Source organism: Pongo pygmaeus, chromosome 12 (assembly GCF_028885625.2).
Source record: "Pongo pygmaeus isolate AG05252 chromosome 12, NHGRI_mPonPyg2-v2.0_pri, whole genome shotgun sequence".
Lineage (NCBI taxonomy): Eukaryota > Metazoa > Chordata > Mammalia > Primates > Hominidae > Pongo > Pongo pygmaeus.
In genome coordinates, this window is record NC_072385.2 from 6600138 (window position 1) to 6623460 (window position 23323).

The following is a 23323-nucleotide window of genomic DNA, read 5'->3' on the forward strand; positions in this document are numbered from 1 at the left end:
ACATTCCATTCAGCTTTCCATTCCACATTCCATTCCACATTCCATTGCAATTCATTCCATCTCCCATCCCATTCCATTCCGCATTCCATTCTATTCCATTCTACGTTCCATTCCATTCCATTCCATGTTGTATTCCATTTCATTCGACATTCCATTACATTCCATTCCACGTTCTTTCCATACCATTCCAGGTTCCATTCCATTCTATTAAACTTTCCATTCCATTCCATACCACGTTCCGTTCTATACCATTCCACTTTCCATTCTGTTCCATACCATTCCATTCCATATTCCTTTCCATTAAATTCCACCTTACATTTCATTCCATTCCATGTTCCATTCCATTTCATTCCATTCCATTCCACATTCTATTCCACTCCATTCAACATTCCATTCCGTTCCTTCCACGTTCCATTCCATTCCATTCCCCATTGAATTCCATTCAGTTCCACTTTCCAGTATATTCCATTCCTTTCCACGTTCCTTTCCATACCATTCCAACTTCCATTCAATTGAATTCCACATACTATTCCATTCCATTCCGCATTCCTTTCCGTTCCAATCCATATTCCATCCCATTCCATTCCTCATTCCATTGCATTCCATTCCACGTTCCACATTCCATTCCACGTTCCATTCCACATTCCACTCTCCGTTCCATTCCATTCCTTTCCACGTTGCATTCCATGTTCCACTCCATTCCGTACCACATTCCATTCCACATTCCATTCCATTCCATTCCACATTCGATTCCTCATTCCATTCAACATTCCATTCTATTCCATTCCACATTCCATTGCATTCCATTCCACATTGCTTTCTATTCCGTTCCTCATTCCATGGCATTCCATTCCACATTCCATTCCCTTCCCTTCCTGTCCCCATTCGATTCTATTCCATTCCCCAATCCATTCCTTTCCATTCCACATTCCATTCCACATTTCTTTCCCTATTCAATTCGACGTTCCATTCCACTTTCCATTCCACATTTCATTTCATTCCATTACATTCTATTCCATATTCCGTTCCACATTCCATTACAAATTACATTGCATTCCATTCCAGATTGCATTCAACATTCCATTCCACATTCCATTCCACCTTCCATTTCATTCCATTCCACATTCCATCTCATTCCTTTCCACATTCCAGTCCACATTCCCTTCCAATCCAGATTCCACTCCATTGAGTTCAATTCCTCGTTCCATTCCATTCCATTCCATATTCCGTTCCACTCCATTCCACATTCCATTCCATTCCATTCCACATTCCAGTGTACATTCTATTCCATTTAATTCCTCATTGCACTCCATATTCCATTACATTCCATTAAACATTCAGTTTTACATTCCATTTAACCTTTCCATTCCATGCCATTCCACGCTCCATTCCACCTTCCATTCCACGTTCCATTCCACATTCCATTCCACAATCCATTCCACATTCCATTCCACGTTCCATTCCATGATCCATTCCATTGCATTCCACTTTCCATTCCTGTTTCCATTCCACATTCCATTCCATTCCATTGCATTCCACTCCACATTCCATTCCATTCCAGGTTCCATTCCTGTTTCCATTTCACATTCCATTCAATCTCATTCCATTCCACGTTCCATTCCTGTTTCCATTCCACATTCCATTCAATTCCATTTCATTCCACTCCACTTTCCATTCCACTCCATTTCACATTCCATTCCATTCCATTCCACATCCCATTCCACATTCCATTCCACATTCCATTCCTTTCCATTCCATATTCCATACCACATTCCATTCCATTCCATTAAACATTCCATTCCATATTCCATTTCATTCCATTCCACATTCTGTTCCACGTTCCATTCCATTCCATTCCACATTGCATTCCATTCCATTGCACTTTCCTTTCCATTCCATTAAACTTTCCATTCCACATTCCATTCAATTTAATTGCACATTCCATTCCACATTCCATTGAATTCCATTCGACATTCCACTGCATTCCACCTTCCACTCCACGTTCCATTACATGTTCCATTCGACGTTCCATTCCACTTTCCATTCCATTCCATTTCATGTTCCATTCCATTCCATTCCACATTCCATTCCATTCCATTCCGCCCCATTCCAATACATTCCACATTCCATTCGAATCCTTTCCACATTCCATTCCATTCCATTCCATTCCACATTCCATGCCATTCCATTCCGTTCCACATGCCATTCCTTTCCATTCCAAATTCCATACCTTTCCATTCCACATTGCATACCCTTCCATTCCATTCCACATAACATTCCTTCATTCCTTTCCATTCCACATTCCATTCCATTACATTTCATTCCATTGCACATTACATAAAGTTCCATTCCATTCCACATTCCATTACTTTCCATTCCACATTCCATTCCATTCCATTTCCGATTCCATTCCATTCCAGCCCACATTCCATTCCAATCCTTTCCAATTTCCATTCCATATTGCATTCCATTCCAGTACAAATTCCATACCACATTGCTTTCAATTCCCTTTCACATTCCATTCTATTAAATTGCATATTCCATTCCACGTTTCATTCCACATTCCATTCCACATTCCATTCCACTTTCCATTCCATTCCATTTCACTTTCCATTCCACTTTACATTCCATTCCATTCCACGTTCCATTCCACATTCCATTACCCGTTCTATTCCAAGTTCCTTTCCACATTCAATTCCACGTTACATTCCACATTCCATTCCATGTTCCATTCCATTCCATTCCACGTTCCATTCCACATTCCTTTCCAATGACTTCCACTTTCGGTCCAACAATGCATCATTACATATTCCATTCCTTTCTTTTCCACATTCCATTTCACTTTCCATTCCACATTCAATTACACATTCCATTCCACATTCCATTCCTCATTACATTCCACATTCCATTCCACATTCCTTTCCATTCCAGATTTCATTCCACATTCCATTACCCTTTCTATTCCAATCCTTTCCACATTCCATTCCACATACCTTTCTTTTCCATTCCATTCCATATTCCAATCCACATACTATTCCACATTGCATTCCACATTCTATTCCATTCCATTCCACATTCCTTTCCCCATTCCATTCCATTCATTTCCACATTCCATTCCATAACATTTCACATTTCCTTCCACATTCCATTGCATTCCATTCCACATTCCATTCCACATTCCACTCGATTCCATTCCATTCCACATTCCTTTCCTTATTCCATTCCACATTCCATTCCATTCCATTCTACATTGCATTCCACATTCCATTGCACATTCCATTCCATTCCACTCCACTCCACAGCCCATTCCACATTTCATTCCACATTCCATTCCTCATTCCATTCAACATTCCATTCCAGATTCCATTGCATTCCACTACATTCCACATTCCATTCTTCATTTCATTCCACGTTCCATTCCTCTTTCCATTCCATTCCTTCCACATTCCATTCCACATTCCATTCCATTCCATTCGGTTCCACTTTCCATTCCATTCCATTCCATTCAATCCTACATACCATTCGAAAGCATTGTACTTTCCATTCCATTCCATTCCATTCCATTCCGTTCCATTCCATTCCACAATCCATTCCGTTCCATTCCATTGCAGATTCCGATCCATTCCATTCCATTCCACATTCCATTCGATTCCACATTCCATTCCGTTCTATTCCACGTTCCATTCCATTCCATTTCACTGGAATGTGGAATGGATTGTGGAATGGAAGAGAATGGAATATGGAATGGAATGGAATGTAAGGTGGAGTGGAATGGAATGGAATATGGAGTGGAATGGAATGGGAACTGGAATGTAATTGAATGCAATGTGGAATGGAATGGAATGGAATTTGGAATGGAATGTGGAATTTAATGTTGAATGGAACGTGGAAAGAATTGGAATGGAATGTGGTATGGAATGCGGAATTAAATGCAATTGAATGGAATGGAGTGTGGAATTGAACGTGGATTGGAACATTGAATGGAATGTGGAATGGAATGTGGAATTCAGTGGAATGCATTGTGGATTGGAATGGAATGGAATGGAATGGAAGGGGTTGTGGAATTCAATTTAGTGGAATGTGGAATGGAATGTGGAATGCAATTCAATGGAATGTGGAATCGAATGTGGAACGGAATGGAAAGTGGAATTTAATGGATTGGAACAGATTGGTATTTGGAATAGAATGGAAATTGGAATGGAATGGAATGCAATGTGGAATGGAATGGAATGAAATACAGAATGGAATGGAATAGAATGTGGAATGGAATGTGTAAAGGAATGTGGAATCGAATGGAATGGCATGTGGAATGGCATGTAACGGAATATGGAATGAAATGAAATGGAACGTGGAAAAGAATGTGGAATGGAAAGTGGAATGGAATGTGGATTGGAATTGAATGGAGTGGAATGGAATTGGAATGGAATGGAATGGAAACTGGAATGCAATGGAATGGAAAGGAATAAGCAATTGAATGGAAACGAATGTGGAATGGAATGGAATGGAATGTCGAATGAAATGGAATGGAAATCGGAAAAGAATGTGGAATGCAATGGGGAATGGAATGTGGAATGGAATGGAATGCAAAGTGGAATGGAATGGAATGCAATGTTTAATAGAAGGGAATGGAATGGAATTTAAGGCGGAATGGTATGTCATTTAATGTGGAATGCATTGGAATTGAATGAAATGTGGAATTCAATGGAAAGGAATGTGGAATGGAATGCAATGCAATGTGGAGTGGAATGGAAAGGAACGTGGAATGGAATGTGGAATGGAATGTGGAATGGAGTCTGGAATGGAATGGAATGGAAAGGAATGGAATGTGGAATGGAATGGAATGGAATGTTGAAAGGAATGTGGAATGGAATGGAATGGCATGTGGAATCTAATGGAATGGAATGTGGAATGGAATGGAGTGGAATGTGGAATGCAATGGAAGCTTGGATGGAAAGGAATGGATTGTGGATTGGAAAGGAATGGAATGTGGAATGGAATCTGGAATGTAATGGAATAGAATGTGGAATGGAATGTGAAATGGAATGGAAGGGAATTTGGAATGGAATGTGAAATGTAGTGGAATGGAATATGGAATTTAATGTGGAATATAATGGAATGTATGGTGGAATGGAATGCAACGGAATGGTATGTAATATAAAAAGGATTGGAATGGAATATTTAATGGAATGAGGAAAGGAACGTAGATTGGAACATGGAAAGGAATGTGGAATGGAACATTGAATGGAATGTGTAATGGAATGGAAAGGAATGTGAAATGGAATGTGGAATGCAATGGAATGGAATGCGGAACGGAAAGTAATGGAATGTGGAAAGGAATGGAATGCCATGGAATGTGAAATGGAATGGAAAGGAATGAAATGGAACGTGGAATGGAATGGAATGGAATTTGGAATGGAACAGAATGGAATGTGGAATGGCATGAAATGCAATGTGGAATAGAATGGATTTGAAAGGAATGTGGAATGAAATGGAATGGAATGGGATGGAAAGCAGAGTGGAATGGAATGAAATGTGGAATGCAATGGAATCGTGTGGAAAGTGGCATGGAATGGAATGGAATGGAACGTGGAATAGAATGGAATTGAATGTGGAATGGAACGTGGAATGCAATGGAATGGAATGTGGAATGCAATGGAATGGAATGTGGAAGGGAATGTGGAATGGAATGTGGAAAGGAATGTGGAATCGAATAGAATGGCATGTGGAATGGAATGTAATGGAATGTGTAATGAAATGGAATGGAACGTGGAATAGAATGTGGATTGGAATGTGGAATGGAATGTGGAATGGAATGGAATGGAATGTGGATTGGAATAGAATGGAATGGAATGGAATTGGAAAGGAATGGAATGGAAAGTGGAATGCAATGAGATGGAAAGAAATAAGCAATTGAACGGAATAGAATGTGGAAAGGAATGCAACGGAATGTGGAATCAAATGGAATAGAACGTGGAATGGAATGTGGAATGGAATGCAATGGAATGTGGAATGAAATGGAATGGAAATTGGAATAGAATTTCGAATGCAATGGGGAATGGAAAGTGGAATGGAATGGAATGAAAAGTGGAATGGAATGGAAGGGAATGTGGAATAGAAGGGGATGGAATGGATTTTAAGGCGGAATGGTATGTAACTGAATGTGGAATGAAATGGAATAGAATTAAATGTAGAATTCAATGGAATGGAATGTGGATTGGAATGGAATGCAACGTGGAGTGGAACAGAGTGGAACATGGAATGGAATGTGGAAAGGAATGTGGAATGGAATCTGGAATTGAATGAAATGGGATGGAATGGAATGTGGAATGGAATGGAATGGAATGTGGAATGGAATGTGGAATGCAATGTGGAATGGAATGTAATGGAATGTGGAATCTAATTGAATCGAATGTGGAATGGAATGGAATGGCATGTGGAATGGAATGGAATGGCATGTGGAATGGAATAGAATGGAATATGGAATAGAAGGGAATGGAATGGAACTTAAGGCGGAATGGTATGGAATTGAATGTGGAATGCAATGGAATTTAATTAAATGTGCAATTCAATGGAATGTAATGTGGATTAGAATGATATGCAATGTGGAGTGGAATGGAATGCAACGTGGAATGGAATGTGGAATGGAATGTGGAATGGAATCCTGAATGGAAAGGAATGGAATGGAATGGAATGGAATGTGGAATGGAATGGAATGGAATGTGGAATGGAATGTGGAATGGAATGTAATGGAATGTGGAATATAATGGAATCGAATGTGGAATGGAATGGAATGGAAAGCGGAAAGGAATGGAAGCTTGGATGGAAAGGAATGTGGATTGGAAAGCAATGGAATGTTTAATGGAATGTGGAATATAATGGAAAGGAATGTTGAATGGAATGTGGAATGGAATGGAATGGAAATTGGAATGGAATGTGTAATGGAAGGGAATGGAATATGGAATGGAATGTGGAACGTAATGGAATGGAATGTGGAAAGGAATGCAATGGAATGGTATGGAATATGGAAAGGAATGTAATGTAAAAATTAATGCCATGAGGAATGGAACGTAGAATGGAACGTGGAAAGGAATGTGTAACGGAACGTGGAATGGAATGTGGAATGGAATGGAAAGGGATGTGGAATGGAATGTGGAATACAATGGAATGGAATTTGGAATGGAATGGAATGGAATGGAATGGAAAGAAATGCAGTGTGGAATAGAATGGAATGGAAAGGAATGTGGAATGAAATGGAATGGAATGGAAAGGAAAGCGGATTGGAATGGAATGCATTGTGAAATGCAGTGGAATGGAATGGAAAGTGGAATGGAATGGAATGGAATGGAATGTGGAATAGAATGGAATGGAATGCGGAATGCAATGGAATATAATGTGGAATGTAATGTGGAATGTAATGTGGAATGGAATGGAATGCAATGCGGAATGAAATGTGGAATGCAATGTGGAATGGAACGGAATGCAATGTGGAATGGAATGTGGACTGGAAAGTGTAATGGAATGGAATGGAATGTGGAATGGAATGTTTAACGGATTGGAATGGAAAGTGCAACAAAACGTGGAATGGAAAGTAATGGAATGGAATGGAATGTGCAATGGAAGTGAATGCAATGTGGAATGCAATGTGGAATGGAATGGAATGCAATGGAATGTGGAATGGAACGGTATGGAATGTGGAATGGAATGGAATGGAATGTGGAATGGAATTGGGCATAGAATGTGTAATGGAATGGAATGGAATGTGGAATGGAAGATGAGTGGAATGGAATGGAATGTGGAATGGAATGTGTAATGGAATGTGGAATGGAATTTGGAATGGAATCGAATGGAATGTGCAATGAAAAGTGGAATGGAACGCGGAATGGAACGTGGAATGGAATGTGGAATGGAATGCACTGGAAAGTGGAATGGAATGGAACGGAATGGAATGGAATGTGAAATGGAATGTGAAATGTAATATGAAATGCAATGTGGAATGGAACGTGAAACGCAATGAGAATTAAAGTGGAATGCAATGTAATGGAACATGGAATGCAATGGAATGGAAATTGGAATGGAACTTGGAATGGAACGTGGAATGGAATGTGGGGGGAATGTGGAATTTAATTGAATGGATTGTGTAATGGAATGTGGATTGCAATGGAATGGATTGTGCAATGGAACGTGTAATGGATCATGGAAAGGAACGTGGAATGGAATGTGGAGGGAATGTGGAATGGAATGGAATGTGATTAGGAATGGAAGGGAATGGAATGTGGAATAGCATGTGTAATAGAATGTGGAATGGAATGTGGAATAGAATGGAATGGAATGTGGAATGGAACGTGGAGTGGAATGGAATGGAACGTGGAAAGAAATGCGGAATGGAATGGAATGTGCAATGGAATTTGGAACATAATATGGAACGGAATGGAATGGAATGTGGAATGGTATATGAAGTGGAAATTAATGGAATGTGGAATGGAAGGAAATGGAATGAGAAATGGAATGTGGAACGGAATGGAATGGAATATGGAATGGAATGTGGAATGGGATGTGGAATGGAATGTGGAATGGAAATTAATGGAATGTGGAATGGAATGTGGAATGGAACGTGGAAGGGAATGCGGAATGGAACGAGGAATGGAATGTGTAATGGAATGCAATGGAATGGAAGTGACGGTGGAATGGAATGGCATGGACTGTGGAATGGAATGGAATGGAATAAAATGAAATGGAATGGAATGTGGAGTGGAATGTGGAATGGAATGGAATGGAACGTGTAATGGAAAGTGGAATGGAAATTGGAATGGAACGTGGAATGGAATGACATGGAACGTGGAACGGAATGTGGAATGGAATGTGGAATGGAACAAGGAATGGAATGTGAAATGTAATGTGGATTTGAAAGGATCGGAATGTGGAATTGAATGGAATGGAATGTGGAGTGGAAGGGAATGCAATGTGGAATGCTATGGAATGGAATGTGGAATGGGAAGTGGAATGGAATCAAATGGAATGGAACGAAATGGAATGCGGAATGGAATGGAAAGGAATAGAATGTGGAATGGAATGGAATGGAATGGGAAACTGAATGGAATTGAAAGTGGAATTTAATGTGGAAAGGATTGAAATGAAATGGAATGGAATTGAATGGAATGGAATGTGGAATGCAATGGAATGGCATGTGGAAAGGAATGTGGAAAGAAAACTGGAATGGAATGTGGAAAGGAATGTGGAATGGAATCGAATGGAATGGAATGTGGAAAGGGATGTGGAATTGAAAATGGAATGGAATATGGAATGGAATGTGGAATGGAATGGAATAGAATGGAATGTGGAATGGAATGTGGAATGGAATGGAAAAGAATGGAATGTGGAATGGAATGTGGAATGGAATGGAATGGATTAGAATTTGGAATGGAACTTGGAAGGGAATGTGGAAAGGAATCAGGAATGGAATGTGTAATGGAATGCAATGGAATGCAAGTGAAAGTGGAATGGAATGGAATAGAATGGAATGGAATGGAATGTGGAATGGTAAGTAGAATGGAATGGAATGGAACATGTAATGGAATGTGGAATGAAAAGTGGAATGTAATGTGGAATGGAACGTGGAATGTAATGGCATGTATCATGGAATGGAACGCGGAATGGAATGTGGAATGGAACACGGAATGTAATGTGGAAAGTAATGTGGATTGGAAAGGAACGGAATGTGGAATTGAATGGAATGGAATGTGGAATGGAATGGAATGGAATGTGGAACGGAATGTGGAATGGAATGGAATGCTATATGGAACAGAATGTGGAATAGAATGGAAAGGAATCCGGAAAGAAATGGAATGGAATAAAATGGAATGTGGAATGGAATGGAATGGAACATGGAATGGAACATGGAATGGAACGTGGAATGGAGTGTTGAATGGAATGGAATGGAATGTGTAGAGGAAGAGAATGGAAGGTGGAATGGAATAGGGAATGGAATGGAATGAATTGGATTGGAATGGAATGTGGAATGGAATGGAATAGAATGTGGAATGGAATGGAATGGTATGGAACGTGGAATGGAATGGAGGTGAGTGGAATGTGTAATGGAATGGAATGGAATGAGGAATGGAACTTAATAGAAAGTGGAGTGGAATGGAATTTGGAATGGAATGGAATTCCGTGTTTAATGGACGGAATTGAATGTGGAATGGAATGTGTTGGAATGGAAACGAATGTGGAATTGAATGGAATGAGAAATTGACTGGAAAGGTATGGAATGGGGAATAGAATGCGGAATGGAAAGGAATGGAAGGTGGAATGGAATGTGAAATGGAAGGTGGAATGGAACTTGGAATGGAATGGAATGGAACGTGGCATGGAATCGTGGAATGGAAGGTGCAATGGAACGTTAAATGGAATGTGGAATGGAACGTGGAATGCAATGGAATGTGGAATCAAATGTGTAATGGATTGGAATGAAATGGAATGGAATGGAATCTGGATGGAATGGAATGGAATATGGAATGGAATGTGGAATGGAATGTGGAATAGAATGGAACGTTATGGAATGTGGAATGGAATGGAATGGAATGGAATTGATTGTGGAATATAGTGGAATACAATGTGGAATGGTTTGGAATCGAATGTGGAATGGAATGGAATGGCATGGAAAGTATTGTGGAATGTTAGGGAATGGAATGTGGAATGGAATGGAATGGAAAGTGGAATGGAATGTGAAATGGAATGTGGAATGGAACATGGAATGGAATGAAATGGAACGTGGAATGGAATGGAATGGAACGTGGAATGGAATGGAACGGAACGTGGAATGGAATGGAATGGAACGTGGAATGGACTGGAATGGAACGTGGAATGGAACATGGAATGGAACGTGGAATGGAAGTTGTAATGGAATGGAATGGAAGGTTGACTGGAATGGAATGGAACGTGGAATGGAATGGAATGGAAATTGGAATGGAACACGGAATGGAACGGAAAGGAACGTGGAATGGAATGTGGACTGGAAAGTGGAATAGAATGTGGAATGGAAAGTGGAATGGAATGTGGAATGGAAAGTGGAAAAGAATGGAATGGAATGTGGAATGGAATGGAATGGAAAGTGGAATGGAATTGAGTGGAACACGGAATGGGATGCAATGGAAAGTGGAATGGAACGTGGAATGGAATGGAAAGCAACGTGGAATAGAATGTGGAATCTAATGTGGAATGGAACGTGGAATGTAATGGAATGGAATGTGGAATGGAATATGGAATGCAATGTGGAATGGATTGTGGATTGGAATGTGTAATGGAATGTGGAATGGAATGTGCAATGGAATGTGGAAAGGAATATGGAATGGAATGTGCAATGGAACGGAATGAAATGTGGAATGCAATGTGGAATGGAATGTGGAATTGAACGTAGAATGGAATGAAATATAATGGAATGGATTGTGGAATGGTATGTGGAATTGAGTGGAATGGAATGTGGAATGGAATGGAATGGAATGGAACTTGGAAGGGAATGTGCAATGAAATGTAGAAGGGAACGTTCAATGGAAAAGAATGGAAAGTGGAGTGGAACGTGGAAAGGAATGGAATGGAAAGGGTAATGGAATGTGGAATGGACTGTGGAATGGAACGTGAAATTGAACGTGGAATGGATTGGAATGGCATGTGGAATGGCATGTTGAATGTCATGTGGAATGGAATGCAACACAATGTGGAAAGGAATGCGGAATGGAATGGAATGGAATGTCGAATGGAAAGGGTTGGAATGTGGAATGGAATGTGGAATGCAATGGAATGAAAAGTGGAATGGAATGTGGAATGCAAAGTGGAATGAAATGTGGAATTGAAAGTGGAATGGAATGGAAAGGAATGTGGAATTGAACGGGGAATAGAATGCAAAGGACTATGGAATAGAACGTGGAATGAAACATGGAATGGAATATGGAATGGAACGTGGAATTCAATGTGCAATGGAATGTGGAATGGAAAGCGGAATGGAACGGAAAGGAAAGTGGAATGGAACGTGGAATGGAATGTGCAAAGGAATATGGAATGGAACGTGGAATGGAAAGAGGAATGGAATGGAAAGGAATTTAGAGTGGAAAGTGGAATGGAATGTGGAATGGAATGTGGAATGCAGTGGAATGGAATGGGGAATGAAATGTGGAATGGAATATGGAATGGAACGTGGAATGGAATGTGGAGTGGAATGGAACGTGGAATGGAAAGAGGAATGGAATGGAATGAGGAATAGAAGGGAATGGAATGTGGAATGGAATGTGTAATGGAATGGAATGGAATGGAACGTGGAATGGAATGCAATGGAATGAGGAATGGAATGTGGAATGGACTGAGGAATGGAAAGTGGAATGGAATGGAATGGTTTGGAATGTGGAATGGAATGGAATGAAATGGAATGGAATGGAATGTGGAATGGAATGTGGAAAGAAATGTGGAATGGAATGTGGAATGGAATGTGGAATGGAACGGAATGGGATGTGGAATGGAATGTAATGGAATGGAATAAAATGGAATGGAATGGAATGTGGAATGGAATGTGGAATGGAATGGAATCGAATGTGGAAAGCAATGGAATGGAATGGAAAGCAGAATGGTATGGAATGGAATGTCGAATTGAATGGAATGGAATGTGGAATTGAATGGAATGGGAAATGAAACGGAATGGAATGGAATGTGGAATGGAACGTGGAATTGAGTGGAATGGAATGTGGATTGGAACGGAATTGAATGTGGAAAGGAATGTGGACAGAAATGGAATGCAATATGGAATGGAATGTAGAATGCAATGCAGTGGAATATGGAATCGATTTCGGAATGGAAGGTGGAATGTTACGTGGAATGGAATGGAATGAAAGGTGGAATGAAATGTGGAATGGAATGTGGACTGGAATGGAATGGAATGTGGAATGGAATGGACTGGAAAGTCAATTAGAATGTGGACTTGAATAGAATGCAATGTGGAATGGAATGTGGAATGAAATCGAATTACACGTGTAATGCAATGTGGAATGGAATGGAATGGAATGTGGAATGGATTGTGGAATGCAACGTGGAATGGAACGGAATAGAATGTGAAATGGAATGTGGAATGGAAAGTGGAATGCAATGTGGAGTGGAACATGGAATGGAATGGAATGGAAAGTGGAATATAACTTGGAATGGAATCTGGAATTGAACATGGAATGGAATGTGGAATGGAGCATGGAATGGAAAGAGGAATGGAAAGTGGAATGGAACTTGGAATGGTATGGAATGGAATGTGGTATCGAAAGTGGAAAGGAATTTAATGGAAAGTGGAATGAAATGTGGATTGGAACGTGGAATGCAACATAGAATGGAATGGAATGGAACGTGGAATGGAATGTGGAATGAAATGTGGAAAGGAAAGGAATGGAATGTGCAATGATATGGAATGCAATGTGGAATGGAATTGAATGGAAGGTGGAACGGAAGGGATTGGAATATGGAATGGATTGGAATGGAATGTGAAATGGAATGGCATGTGGATTTGAATGGAATGGAATGTGGAATACAATCGAATGGAATGGAATGGAACGTGAAATGGAATGTGGAATGTAATTTGAAATGCAATGAATTGTAACGTGGAATGGAATGAAATGGAACGTGGAATGGAATGAAATATAACGTGGATAGCAATGTAATTGCATGTGGAAGGGAATGTGAAATGGAATGTGGAATGGAATGTGGAATGGAATGGGATTTAATGTGGAATGGACTATTGAACGGAATGCAACGGAATGTGTAATGCAGTGTGGAATGGAATGATATGGAATGTGGAATGGAATGGAATGGAATGTGGAATGGAATGGAATGGAATGTTGAATGCAATGGAATGGAATTTGGTATTGAATGTGTAATAGAATGTATAATGAAAGGGAACGGAATTTTGACTGGAATGTGGAATTGAATGGAATGGAATGTAGAAGGGAATGTGGAATGGAAAGTGGAATGGAATGTGAAATGGAATGGAATGGAACGTGGAAAGGAATCCGGATTGGAATGGAATAGAATGTAGAAGGGAAAGTGAAATAGAATGTGGAATGGAATGGAACGGAATGTGGAATGGAATGGAATGGAATATGGAATGTAACGCAATGTAATGTGGAATGAAAAGTGTAATGTGAAGGAATGCAATGTGGAATGGAACATGGAATGAAATTGAATGGAACATGGAATGGAAAGTGGAATGGAAGGCGGAATGGAATGTGGTACGGAATGCAATGGAATGTGGAATGGAATGTGGAATGGCATGTGGAAAGGAATTGAACGGAGTACGGAATGGAACTGGGAATGGAAATTAATGGAATATGGAATGGAAGGTGGAATCGAATGGAAAGGAACGGGCAATGGAACATGGAATGGACAGTGGAATATAATGGAATGGATCATGGAATGGAATCTGGAATGGAACTTGGAATGGAATGGAATGTAACGGGAATGGAATGTTAAATGGAATGGAATGGAACGTGGAATGTAACGTGGAATGAAACGTGTAATATAATGTGGAATTGAAGGTGGGATGGAATGTGGAATGGAATGTGGAATGGAACGGAATGGAATGAGGAATGGAATGCGGAATTGAGTGTGGAAAGGAACGTGGAATGTAATCGAATGGAATGTGGAATGGAAAGAGGAAAGGAATGTAATGGAAATTGGAATGGAATGTGGAATGGAATAGAATGGAATGGAAAGGAAATGAATGTGGAATAGATTGTGGAAAGGAATGTGGAATAGAATGTGGAATGGAATGGAAGGAAAGGTGGAATGAAATGTGGATTGGAATGGAATGGAATGTGGAATGGAATGGAATGGAATGTGGAATGGAATGGAATGGAATGTGGAATGGAATTCTATGGCAATTGGAATGGAAAGTGGAATGGAATGGAATGTGGAATGGAATGTAATGGAATGTGGAATGGAATGTGGAAAGCAGTGGAATGAAATGTGGAATGGAATGTGAATTGGAATGGAATGGAATGTGGAATGGAAAGGAATGCACTGCGGATTGGAATGTGGAATGGAATGGAATGTAATGGAAGGGAACATGGAATGGCATGTGAACTGGAATGCAATGGAATGTGGAATGGAATGTGGAATGAAATGCAATGGAACGAGAATGGAATGTGGAATGGAATGTGGAATGGAATGAGGAATGGAATGTGGAATGGAACGTGGAATGAAATGGAATGTAATGGAATGTGGACTGGAATGTGGAATGGAATGGAATCAAATGTGGATAGGAATGTGGAATTAAATGGAATGGAATGTGAAATGGAAGGGAATGGAACGCTAAATGGAATGGAATAGAAAGTGGCATGGAATGGAATGGAACGTGGAATGGAACGTGGAATAGAATGTGGAGTGGAATGTGGAATGGAATAGTATGTATAATGGAATGCAATGGAATGCAATGAAATGTGGAAATGAATGGAATGGAATGTGGAATGGAAAGGAATGGAATGCGGAATGGAACAGAATGGAGGGCAATGTGGAATTGAATGGAATAGAATGCAATGGAATGGAATGTGGTATGGAATGTGGAATGGAATAGAATGGAGTTTGGAATGGAATTCGGAATGAAATGTGTAATAAAATGTGGAATGGAATGTGGAATGGAATGAGAAATGGAATGGAAAGGAATGTGGAATGTAATGTGGAATGGAATGGAATGTGTAACGGAATGTGAACTGGAAGGTGAAATGGAATGTGGAAAGGAACGTGAAATAGAATGGAATGAAACGTGAAATGGAACGTGGAATGGATCATAGAATGGAACGTGGAATGGTATGTGGAATGGAATGTGGAATGTTGTGTGGAATGGATTGTGGAATTTAGTATGGAATGGAACGTGAAATTGAATGGAATGCAATGTGGTATGGAGTGTGCAATGGAATATGGAATGGAACGTGGAAATTAACGTGGAATGGATTGGAATAGAATGTGGAATGGAGGCTGAAATGGAATAGAAAGGAATGTTCAATACAATTTGGAAAGGAATGGAATAGAATGTGAAATGCAAAGCGGAATGGAATGTGGAATGGAATGTGGAAATGAATGGAATGGAATGTGGAAAGGAATGTTGAATGGAATGTGGAATGGAATGTGGAATATAATGGAATGGCTTGTGGAATGGAACGTGGAATATAATGGAATGGAACGTGGAATGGAACGTGGAATAGAACATGGAGTGGAACGAGGAATGCTATGTGGAATGTATCGTTGAAGGGGAAGTGGAATGGAATGGAATGGAATGTGGAATGGAATGGAATGGAATGTGGAATGGAATGGAATGCAATGTGGAATGGAATGTGGAAAGGAATGGAATGGATTGTGGAAGGGAATAGAATGGAATGGTACGGAATGTGGAATGGAATGGAATGGAATGTGGAATGGAATGTGGAATGGAAAGCGGAATGAAAAGGAATAGAATGTGGAATGGAATGGGGAGTGGAACGGAATGGAACGTGGAATAGGAAGTGGAATGGAACGTGCAACGGAACGGGGAATGGAATGGAATGAATGGTCGAAAAGAATGTGGAATGGAACGAGGAATGGAATGTGGAATGGAACGTGGAATGGAATGGGCAATAGAATGTAGAATGGATTGTGGAATGGAAAGGAATGGAAAGTGGAATGGAACGTGGAATGTAATGCAATGGTACGTGGAATGGAATGTGGAATGGATTGTGGAATGGAAAGTGTAATGGAACGTGGAATGGAATGGATTGTAATGTGGAATGGAACCTGGAATGGAGTGGAATGGAACGTGGAATGGAATGTGGAATGGAATGTGAAATGGAATGGATTAGAATGTGGAATGTAATTGAATGGAATGGGGAATGTAGTGTAGAATGGAATGGAATGCAATGTGGAAAGGAATGCGGAATGGAAAGGAATGGAACGTGGAATGGAATGTGGAATGCAATGTGGAATGTTATGTAATGGAATGTGGCATGGAATGTGGAATGGAATGCGGAATGACACGGAATGGAATGTGGAATGGAATGGACTGGAATGTGAAATGGAAATTGAAATGGAATGGAGTGGAATGTTAAATGGAATGAAATGGAAAGAAATGTGAAATGGAATGAAATATGGAATGGAATGAAATGGAATGGAAACTGGAATGGAATGTGGAATGGAATGGAATGGAATACGGATGGAACGTGGAATGGAACAGAATGGAACGTGGAATGGAACGTGGAATGGAAAGAATGGAACGTGGAATGGATCATGGGATGGAACGTGGAATGGAACGTGGAATGGAAAGTGGAATGTGGAATGAAAAGGAATGTAGTGTGGAATGGAAAGGAATGGAATGTGGATTGGAATGGAATTGAATGTGGGATGGAATGGAATGTAATGTGGAATGGAATTGAATAGAATGTGGAATGGAATGTGAAATGGAATGGAATGTGGAATGGCAAGATTTGAATGGAATGGAATATGGAATGGAATGGATTGGAATGGAGAGTGGACTGGAATGCATTGGAATGGAGTAGAATGTGGAATGCAATGGAATGGAAAGTGGAAAGGAATGTGGAATGGATTGGAATGGAAAGTGGAATGGAATGGAATGGAAAGTGAAATGGAATGTGCAATTGAATGTGGAATGCAATGGAATAGAATGCAATGTGGAACGGAATTGAATGGAAAGTGGACCGGAATGGAATGGAATATGTAATGGAATAGGGTGGAATGTGGAATGGAATGTGGAATGGAATGGAACGGAAAGTTGAATCGAATGTGTAATGGAACGGAATGGAATGGAATGTTTAATGGAATTTAATGGAATGTGGAAGAGATTGCAATGGAATGTGTAATGGAATCGAATTGAATGGAATATGGAATGCAATCTCAAATGGAATGTAGAATGGAATGGAATGGAATGTGGAATGGAATGTGGAATGGAACGGAATGGATCATGCAATGGAATGTGAAATGGAATGGAAAGTTGAATGGAATGTGGAAAGTAATGGAATGGAATGTGGAATGTTGAAAGGAATCGAATGGAATGGAATGTGCAATGGAATGTGGAATGGAATGGAATGGAACGTGGAATGGAAAGGAATGGAATGTGGAATGGAAACAGGAATGGAGTGGAATGGAATGTTGAATGGAAGGTTGAGTGGAATGGAATGGAAAGTGGAATGGAATAGAATACGTAATGAAATGGAATGAGGTATGGAATGGAATGGAAGGTGTAATGAATGGAATGGAATGTGGAATGGAATGGAATTGAACGTGGAATGGAATGGAATGGAAGATGAAATTGAGTGGAGTGGAATGTGGATGGAATGTGGAATGCAATGGAGTGGAATGTGGAAAGGAATGGAATGGAATGTGGAATGGAATGTAGAATGGAAATGAATGTGGAATGAAATAGATTGGAATTTGGAATGGAATGGAATGGAATGTGGAATGGAATGGAATGGAATGTGGAATGGAATGGAAACAAATTGAATGTGGAATGGAATTTGGACAGGAATGTGGAACAGAATGGAATCGACGGTGAATTGGAATGCGCAATGGAATGGAATGGAAAGTGGAAAGGAATGGAATGTAGAATGGAATGGATTTGAATGGAATCGAACGTGGAATGGAATGGAATGTGAAATGGAATGGATTGCAGTGTTAAATGGAATGGAATGGAAGGTAGAATGGAAAGGAATGGAATGTGGAATGGAATGGAATGGAATGGAATATGGAATGGAATTTAATGTGGAACGGAATGTGGAAAGGAATGGAATGGAATGTGGAATGTACTGAAATGGAAAGTTGAATGGAATTGGATGGAATGGGGTGGAATGTGGACTGGAATGGAATGGAATATAGTTTGGAAAGGAATGGAATTTAATGGAATGAGGACTTGAATGGAATGGAGTGGAATGAAATGTAGAATTGAATGGAATCGAATGTGGAATTAAGTGGAATGGAACGTGGAATGAAATGGAATGGAAACTTTATTAGAACACGGAATGGAATGGAATGGAATGTGGAATGTAGTGGAATTGAATGGAATTGATTGAAAGGTGTATGGTATGGAATGGAAATTGGAATGGAATGGAATGGAATGTGGAATGGACGGAATGTGGAAAGGAACAGAATGGAATGTGGAATGGAAAGAGTAATGTAATGGAATGGAATATGTAATGGAATGGAATGTTGAATGGAACGTAGAATGGAATGGAATAGAGCGTGGAATGGAATGGAAGGGAACGTGGAATGGAATAAAATGGAATGTGGAATGTAATGGAATGGAATGTGGAATGAAATAGGGAATGGAATGTGGAATGGGGTAGAAAGGAATATGGAGTGGAAAGTGGAATAGAAGGTGGAATTGAATGGAATGGAATGTGGAATCAAATGTGAAATGGAATGGAACGGAATATGGAATGGAATGTGTAATGGAATGTAATGGATTGGAATAAAATGTGTAATGGAGTGGAATGGAATGGAATTTGGAATGAAATGGAATTGAATGGAATGTGGAATGAAACGGAATGGAATGTGGAATGGAATTGAATGGAAAGTGGACAGAAATGGAATGGAATGCAATGAAATGTGAAATAGAATGGAATGGAAAGTGGTACGCAATTGAATGGAATGTGCAATGAAATGGGATGAAATGTAGAATAGAATGTGTAACTAAATGGAATGAAATGTGGAATACAATGGATTGGAATGTGGAATGGAATGGAATCGAATGTAGAATGGAATATGGAATGGAATAGAATGTGGAATGGAACTTGCAATGTAATGTGGAATGGAATGGAATGGAAAAGGGAATGAAACGTGGAATGGAAAATGGAATGTATCGTGGAATTGAATGGAATTGTATGTGGAATGGAACTTGGAATGGAACATGGAGTGTAATGGAATGGAACGTGGAATGGAACGTGGAATGGAAAGTGGAATGGAACGTGGAATGAAACATGGAATGGAATGGAATGGAATGGAACGTTGAATGTAATGGAATTGAACGTGGAAAGAAACGGAATGGAATGTGCAATGGAATCGAATTTAATTTGGTATGGAATGGAATGGAATGTGTAACGGAATGGAATGTGGACTGGAATAGAATGGAATGGAATGAAATGTGGATTGGAATATAATGGAAAGTGGAATGGAATGTGGAATGACAAGGGAATGGAATGTGGAATGGAATGGACCGGAATGTGAAATGGAAATTGAAATGGAATGGAGTGGGATGTGAAATGGAATGAAATGGAATGAAACGTGGAATGGAAAGAAATGGAATGGAAACTGGAATGGAATGTGGAATGGAATGGAACGAATGTGGATGGAACGTGGAATGGAATAGAATGGAACATGGAATGGAATGTTGAATGGAAAGAATGGAACGTGCAATGGAACTCGGGATGGAACGTGGAATGGAACATGGAATGGAACGTGGAATGGAATGTGGAATGTGGAATGGAAAGGAATATAATGTGGAATGGAAAGGAATGGAATGTGGATGGGAATGGAATTGAATGTGCTATGGAATGGAACGTAATGTGGAATGGAATTGAATGGAATGTGGGATGGAATGTGAAATGGAAAGGAATGTGGAATGGCATGGATTGAAATGGAATGTAATGTGAAATGGAATGGATTGGAATGGAGTGTAGACTGGAATGCATTAGATTGGAGTAGAATGTGGAATGGAATGGAATGGAAAGTGGAAAGGAAAGTGGAATGGATTGGAATGGAAAGTGGAATGGAAAGGAATGGAATGTGAAATGGAATGTGCAATTGAATGTGGAATGCAATGAAATGGAATGCAATGTGGAATGGAATTGAATGGAATGTGGAATGGAATGGAATATGTAATGGAATAGAGTGGAATGTGGAATGGAATGTGGAATGGAATGTAATGGAAAGTTGAATCAAAAGTGTAATGGAAGAGAATGTAATGGAATGTTTAATGGAATTTAATGGAAAGTGGAAGAGAATGCAATAGAATGTGGAATGGAATCAAATGGAATGGAATGTGGAATGCAGTCTTAAATGGAATGTGGAATGGAATGGAATGGAACGTGGAAAGGAATGTGGAATGGAATGGAATGGAACATGGAATGGAATGTGAAATGAAATGGAAAGTGGAATGGAATGTGGAATGTTGAAAGGAATCGAATGGAATGGAATGTGCAATGGAATGTGGAATGGAATGGAATGAACGTGGAATGGAAAGGAAAGGAATGTGGAATGGAACCAGGAATGGAATGGAATGGAACGTTGAATGGAACGTTGAATGGAATGGAATGAAATTGGAATGGAATAGAATATGTAATGAAATGGAATGAGGCATGGAATGGAATGTAATGTGTAATGAATGGAATGGAATCTGGAATGGAATGGAATGGAACGTGAAATGGAATGGAATGGAAGATGCAATGGAATGGAACGGAATGTGGAATGGAATGTGGAATGCAATGGAGTGGAATGTGGAAAGGAATGGAGTGGAATGCGGAAACGAATGGAATGGAATTTGGAATGGAATGTAGAATGGAAAGGAATGGGGAATGGAATGGATTGGAATGTGGAATGGAATGGAATGTGGAATGGAATGGAAACAAATTGAATGTGGAATGGAATGTGGATAGGAATATGGAACAGAATTGAATCGACGGTGAATTGGAATGCGGAATGGAATTGAATGGAAACTGGAATGCAATGGAATGTAGAATGGAATGGATTTGAAAGGAATGGAATGTGGAATGGAATGGAATGAGAAATGGAATGGAATGCAATATTAAATGGAATGGAATGGAAGGTAGAATGGAATGGAATGGAATGTGGAATGGAATGGAATGGAATGGAATATGGAATGGAATTTAATATGGAATGGAGTGTGGAAAGGGATGGAATGGAATGTGGAATGTACTGAAATGGAACGTGGAATGGAATGGGATAGAATGGAGAGGAATGTGGACTGGAATGGAATGGAACATAGCTTGGAATGGAACGGAATTGAATGGAATGAGGACTTGAATGGAATGGAGTGCAATGAAATGGAGAATTGAATGGAATAGAACGTGGAATTAAATGGAATAGAACGTGGAATGAAATGGAATGGAAACTGGATTAGAATACGGAATGGAATGGAACGGAATGTGGGATGGAGTGGAATGGAATGGAATGGATTGGAAGGTGTATGGAATGGAATGGAAAGTGGAATGGAATGGAAAGTGGAATTGAATGGAATGGAATGTGAAATGCAATGGAATGTGGAATGGAACAGAATGGAATGTGAAATGGAATACAATTTGGAATGCAATGGAAAGGAATGTGGAATGGAAAGAGTAATGTAATGGAATGGAATATGTAATGGAATGGAATGTTGAAAGGAACGTGGAATGGAATGGAATAGAACGTGGAATGGAAAGAATGGAAGGTGGAATGGAATAAAATGGAAAGTGGAATGGAATGGAATGGAATGTGGAATGAAATAGGGAATGGAATGTGGAATGGGGTAGAATGGAATGTGGAGTGGAAAGTGGAATGGAAGGTGGAATGGAATGGAATGGAATGTGGAATGGAATGGAATGGAATGTTGTATGGAATGGAATGGAATCTGGACAAGAATGGAATGGAATGTAATTAAATGTGAAACGGAATGGAATGGAAAGTGGTACGCAATTGAATGGAATGTGCAATGAAATGGGATGAAATGTAGAATGGAATGTGGAACTAAATGGAATGGAATGTGGAATACAATGGATTGAAATGTGGAATGGAATGGAATGGAATGTAGAATGGAATATGGAATGGAATGGAAAGTGGAAAGGAATGTGGAATGGAATGTAGAATGGAATGGAATGCATAGTGGAATGGAATTGAATGGAATGCAATGTGGAATGTAACGTGGAATGGGAAGGAAAGGAATATGTAATGGAATGGAATGGAACATGGAATGGAATAGAATGGAATGTGGAAAGGAATGGAATGGAATGCAACGGAATGTGGAATGGAGTATGAAATGGAATGGAATGAAATGTGGAATGGAGTATGAAATGGAATGGAATGAAATATGGAATGGAACGTGGCATGGAACGTTTAATAGAACGTGAAATGGAATGAAATGAAAAGTGGAATGGAACGTAGAATGGATCGTGGGATTGAAAGTGGAATGGAATGTGGAATGGAATGTGGAATGAATGGAATAGAAAATGGACTGGAATGGATTGGAACATGGAATGGGATAGAATGGAATGTACAATGGAATGGGGAATGGAATGTGGAACGGAGTATGGAATGGAATGGAATGGAATGTGGA